Below are 6985 nucleotides of genomic sequence, written 5' to 3'. Positions count from 1 at the left end.
AACAACATTGATCTCATAAACTGCTCCTCGATATACTTGTTCTTGAACTCATGTTGAAAGAATTACCAGCTCACTTGTTCAGGTGATGCATACATAGTCGTATTCCTCCACCACACCTGAATTGATCCTCAGAGTAACGATTTAGCTCCGCCCAATTTTTCATGATCGGAGCACTGTAGACTTTCCAACATCACCATAACATCATTCACCATAAATCTGCATCCATCAGGCCTTCACCTTCTTCTCCCCTAAACTCAGGAGGTACCAAACTTCTTAATTCCTTAGGAATTAACATTCGCGGTATTGGAGGATTAGGGGAGACGAATGAGGTTGAAACCTTGTCAAAATAGCATCGAGAGCTTGTATAAAAGCTCTAAACTCTAGCATGGACATACCCTGATGTTCCGGTTCGCTGGTATTCTCAGACAGAATCGGGTGTTCACTGTTCTTCTCATAACTTTCACTACCCGATCCATCTCTATTCTGTCGTTCAGCCGCTCTTCTCAAATTCATAAAATCCAACATCTCGTATAACATATATAAAGATACTACTTAAATTAGTAAGGAGAGACATTTATCATATTCTTTCTATACTCTATCAGTAACCTTGACATCTTAGTGGCATGTAAACCATTTTTACATTAAAATACACTATATTTCGGCCGAGAATCCACTAAACATGTAGCCCTGATACCAATAAATGTAACACCCATCTCCCGTATACCTTTCTGTACAGATGTTACATCACTTTTAAAATAGTTCTTCATTTGAAAACCTGTAAAATTTTGTTTCTTTTTATAATACATTTTAATTTACAAAAAAATAAAATAAAACATGCATTAAACTTAAGTAGATAAACAAAAAGTATTGTTCAAACATTTCATCATCTTACATCATGGTAAATCAAATGTTTTTCAAAGCGTTTTACTAAATATATTACATGCCAACTAAATACATCAAAAGTAGACATGGATGTCATACTGTTACTGACGATGCAACACTAGCTTTGATATCTGATGATATCATTACTCCACTTGTATTAAAACCTACGCGTGAAAATAACACACGCAAAGAAATTTCTTAGTGAGGCATAAATAATCATAAGCAAAATTCTAAACACAAGTATATCATGAAATTTTAATGTCCATTAATTCTTTCCAATTCCTTAAAAACACTATAGTTCACACCTGTAGTGCCAATACATTCATTTCTCAAACATTCCTACAATTTACGTGGGTTGAACACACACTACCAATATAGAAATTCTTATACTTTCTTAGTTTTTTCACATAAAGTGTCCATACGAAAATTCATAAACTCATTATGAATTTCTTAGTTTTTGCACATAAAGTGCTCATACGGAAATTCATAAACTCATTATGAATTTATTAGTTTTTGCACACAAGGTGCCCATACGGTAATCACCATACATATATTAAACATTCATACATTTATGACTATCATAACATATAAAATATGCACTCACCTGACTTGCCTCGGGAGTTTTGCTTGACTCGGGAGTTTGGTTTCTATATATTCAAGCATCCATTAAAGACACGTAAAATATCAATTGTTAGTATATTTACTTACATTTATACTTAAACAATTCTCAAAAGTACTATTATTATATTTTTTATAACGATCTTAGCCTATCTTCACATTTCTGGCTCAATAGTATCGATACCCCTACCATGGTATCGATCCTACTATACTATGGTACCGATACTCTATTACAGTATCGATACCATTTTTTTTTATTATGTTATCAATGGTATCGATACCTTACTCATAGTATCGATACCCCCTTTTGGTATCGATATTGCTTGTATCAGTATCGATACTACATGGCTGATTTTTCAAATTTTAAGCATATAGTATCGATATTGTTCTATTAGTACTGATACACTAACCCAAAATTTCCATTTTTCTGCCTGATTCTTACCCAAATTTGGTCAAATTTCCTTATGTTTACACCCAATAATGCTATTAAACTCTTCTTGCTTATCCCTACTAACTTTCCTTCATTTAGCTTCTCAAAACATCTAATATCTCCCAAGAACATTTCAATCTATGTATCACACAACTTTTTCTAACTTGTTTTTAAACCCATCCAATGCTTCTAATCTCTCATTTACCTTTTTGACAAGTCAAATCTACTAGTAAACATCAATAAAACTCATATCTTAACATATCACTTCAAAACCCATTTTATTAAATCTCCAATATTTCCTCTATCTCATAGTTTTAATCTTATATAACCTTTCCTTAAGCTTACATATCACTTAAGTTTACAAGAACCAACCAGAATCAAAAGGAAACACTAACCAAATAAAACTTTACCTTTACTATGGAGAAGAGTTTTTTCTACTGGAAAGAAGAAGAAAAGAGAGATGGTTTTTGGTAACTTATTTTCCCCTTGCCCCCTTTACTTCAATACCTTATTAAAAATGAATTTTAAATTTATTTTCCCCTTAAAGGACCAAAATGCCCTCTTAATCATCTATTGCTACAATTTAGTCTAAACCACTAATCCAAATCATTCTCATATTTTATCATTTAATCAAATAAATCCTTAAATTTTTAAATCTTTTCAATAAAGTCCTTGATTTTATATTTGGGGCATTACAAAACATCTTCTATACTAAATATACTAAATGTCATGTGGAAGAAAAAGTTTGTATAATGATCATAGACGAAGAAAGTTGTATAAATGTACAAGCCTCACATGGTGGAGAAGTTGGGGCCTAAAGACTTCCAAGCATCATCATTATTACAAATTGAAATGGCTCAATGATGTGGCAAATGCCAAGGTTACCAAGCAGTAGTTGTTCCTTTCTACATTGGAAGATATAGGATGAATTCCTTTGTGATGTGCGCCAATGAGTACAAGCCACATTATTCTCGGACGTCCTTAGCATTTGATAAAGGCTACTCATGATGGATTCTCCAATGAATTCTTTTCAACACCAAGAATGAAGATCACATTGGAACCTATGCTCCTAATTAAAAACCCATTATTAAATCTCCAATATTTCCTCTTCTCATAGTTTTATTTATTAACCTTTCCTTAAGCTTACTATCACTTAAGTTTACAAGAACCAACCCAGAATCAAAAGGAAACACTAACCAAATAAAACTTTACCTTACTATGGAGAAGAGTTTTTTCTACTGGAAAGAAGAAGAAAAGAGAGATGGTTTTTGGTAACTTATTTTCCCCTTGCCCCCTTTACTTCAATACCTTATTAAAAATGAATTTTAAATTTATTTTCCCCTTAAAGGACCAAAATGCCCTCTTAATCATCTATTGCTACAATTTAGTCTAAACCACTAATCCAAATCATTCTCATATTTTATCATTTAATCAAATAAATCCTTAAATTTTTAAATCTTTCCAATAAAGTCCTTGATTTTATATTTGGGGCATTACAAAACATCTTCTATACTAAATATACTAAATGTCATGTGGAAGAAAAAGTTTGTATAATGATCATAGACGAAGAAAGTTGTATAAATGTAGCAAGCACTCACATGGTGGAGAAGTTGGGCCTAAAGACTTCCAAGCATCATCATTATTACAAATTGAAATGGCTCAATGATGTGGCAAATGCCAAGGTTACCAAGCAAGTAGTTGTTCCTTTCTACATTGGAAGATATAAGGATGAATTCCTTTGTGATGTGGCGCCAATGAGTACAAGCCACATTATTCTCGGACGTCCTTGGCATTTTGATAAGAAGGCTACTCATGATGGATTCTCCAATGAATATTCTTTTCAACACCAAGGAATGAAGATCACATTGGAACCTATGCTCCTAAATTAAGTCCATGAATGCCGACTTATTTTAAGTCATGTATAGAGGAATGGGAGAAACCTAAAGCCATGAAGAAAGTTGAAAGAGAAGTCTTGCAAGAGCAATAAGTGAAGAGTTATTCTAAAAAGGTATGTTACTCTTCCTTATAAATTTTGATGCAGGAAATCATTAGTGAAGAGTTGTCTTTAAAAGAAATAATTATTGAAGAAGGTTATTCTAAAAAGGTACCTATTGGTAATAGTTTCTCCAAAGAAAAGACTTTATTAGAATGTTTCATACCTCAAAGAAGCAAAACTTGTCAAGAAGAAATATGTAATAAATCAAATTGATGGACGAATCATGGAGGATAAATATGTTCATCGTACAATTCACATCCCAGCACAAGTCTTCGATTTGAGGACAAATTGCCTTCAAGAAGAGGAGATGATATACATAATCAGCTCAAACTTCATTCATCAATGAAAGCATCCATGAAAACAAAGGGAGTTGTCATTACCTTATTCTTTTATTATTTACATGTTGTTTGCATTGTTTATAACAAATATATTTATGATATAACTTGTTATAGTCATCCCTTATTCATACATATTCATTCATACGAAATAATCATAACTTAGTTATGAATGTTTTTACATGATATTAATTCTCATCTTTACTTAGTTTATAATCATTTACATATGTTTTGTATTTATTTGATGTAGTTTCATTATGATCTTAATATGACAACATGTTATTAGTTCATATTAGTTTTGCATTTATCTAAATATGTTTTCCTTCATTCATGAAATGACAACATGCTTAATCATTCATTTCTTAGCTCATTTGCATTCAATTCAGATCCTGAGTCTTAAAAATTAGCTCACATATGTTATATCAATCATCTTATACTTACTCATGACATGCATTCACAGCTCACAAGGACATATACGTGTATGACAATAAGATAATTAATTAATTCCAGCTCAATTCCTTTGAATTACCTTGTTTTCTTTGCACATATAGGTAAATGGAAGCTAGGCACACATTGGGGCAACTTGGTGGACTATTTGGCACACTATGGCAGCTCACAAGCTTCAAGGCAGCTCATGGTACACAATGGAAAGCTCAAATCAGCTGAAGGAGCTCAAGGCTAGCTAAACTCAGCTATGTGAACTATTTGAAACTAAGTTGCTGAAATTGACCAACTAACCAGCTGAAGATAGTTAGAAGATATGCTAAGGAGCTTTGGAGGTCCCCGGCTAGAATAACAACACAAAATAAACCTCACTTGCTTTCTAGCTACATGCATGTCTATGTTAGCTTGGGGGAGTACTCACACACGACCAAAGAGATGGACATGACCAGTCTTCATCCCATGCACAAGGTTGCACCACAAACATCCCTAGAATTCCCATGTGCACGCCCATGTGATCAGCAAGTGTGTGCAATGCGTGTGACTCTCCTAGGCGCGCCAAACACCAAGATACTTCACCATTGGGCCAAGGCACATATCCATTCACTTTGGCACCAACTTGAAGGGTTCAAGCATTATTCGGTCAAGTCTTATGACTCCTCATTCCAATTGAATCAACACATATGCTTTCATTATAATTCTTCAATTAATTATGTATTTTCAAAGAGATACAATGGTTGGCTAAACCATTATGTACCCATTCGGCTATGTCTCTTCAATTCTATAAATAGGCTAGTCCTATTTATTTGTAAACACACCTTTATTATAATTTAAAGCGATATTATTCTATTTTCTCAAGTCCTTGGTGACTTTTATAGACTTATCAAGTAAATCCTTACTTGTAGCGTCAACCCCTTTTTCATTGATACTTGTGGTTCTATCTCTTATAGATAGTGGGTCCAAGTCCTTTGCTACCACCCCTTAGAAAGATTTGTAAGGATGGGTCTTTTCTCCATATAGCACTGGTTCTTCCTTGGTCTTTCTAAGATACTACATTCATTATCTTTTTGTTTCATAAGCCATACCATTGCCATATCAATCATACTTTCGCTACCAATCTTATATCATAAATAGCCTTTCATTTCACCTTTATATTCACTACCAAACTATTATGTTTGAGCCATTCACTTATGAAGGTTGTTTTGCTTCCTTTCTAGATCCACAATCAATTAAGGTACGAGTACCTTACATCACATAAAACATACTACCTTTGGATTTGTGAGGAGGTTTAAACTTGATGGTTCATTTTCTTGTTACCATAAAGTTCTTCAAGTTATCCCAAAGCTTCTTGGAATTAGAACATGTAGAAACTCCTTCATATATATAGGGACCAAATGCATAAATTAAAATGTGCATGGCCATGGCGTTTTGTTGAAATTTCTTCATTCTTGGTCACTCATCTCCTTCATCTTCTTTGTTGAAGAAGAATAGCCATTCATAATCATATCTTATGCTCCAAGATCAATGAAGAGATCTTAAATTGGCCAAATAAAATTTTGGGAGTATGAAGAGAAATGATAGAAAAATTTTCACAAGTATTTAAAGTGGTTCAACTTCCTCAAATGAAGTTTGTATTCACTACCTTAGCTCCACGCTAAGGATTTCTAACAAAATCACTAATTTGTTCTTTCTTTTTATGGGCTCAAGAGTAACCTTTTACAACTCCCTAGTTTTTCAATGGCTAAACTAGAACCAAATATATTTTTCAAAAGGATAAGAAGATTGTAAACAAGAAAACCTCCAAGGTAGGTGTATACACAATTAAGCTCACTAAAACACTCTATGTACAAGAGAAAAGGAAAAATAAGATTGAAAGAGCTTTTCTCTTGATGTGGATTGCTTGGATAGGTGTTGTAACCTTCTTTAAGTGTCATCAACTTGATTTTATATGTTGGAATAAGTTACTACCCGTTGGAGATGTTTTGGAGCCATTGGAAGCCTTAATTGTGATCATTAAATGCTCACCTGCAACATTGGTATCGATATCGAGAAGTTGGTATTGAGACCGAGCATGAAAAACATTCAAAATTATAGCAGTTGAAGCCTTATTATCGATACTATTTGAAGGAGTACTGATAACCTTCCAGTATTGATACCACACCATGGTACCGATACCAGAAAAGCCTTATAGAATAACGGTCTTGAGACTGACATGCTAGTCTTGAGACTGGAAACAATTTTTGGCTAATTTCAAGTGTTTTGAGCTTTAAAACAATATTTAAA

Source organism: Hibiscus syriacus, unplaced genomic scaffold (assembly GCF_006381635.1).
Source record: "Hibiscus syriacus cultivar Baekdansim isolate YM2019G1 unplaced genomic scaffold, ASM638163v2 tig00111002_pilon, whole genome shotgun sequence".
Classification (NCBI taxonomy): Eukaryota; Viridiplantae; Streptophyta; class Magnoliopsida; order Malvales; family Malvaceae; genus Hibiscus; species Hibiscus syriacus.
This window is presented reverse-complemented; position numbering follows the sequence as displayed.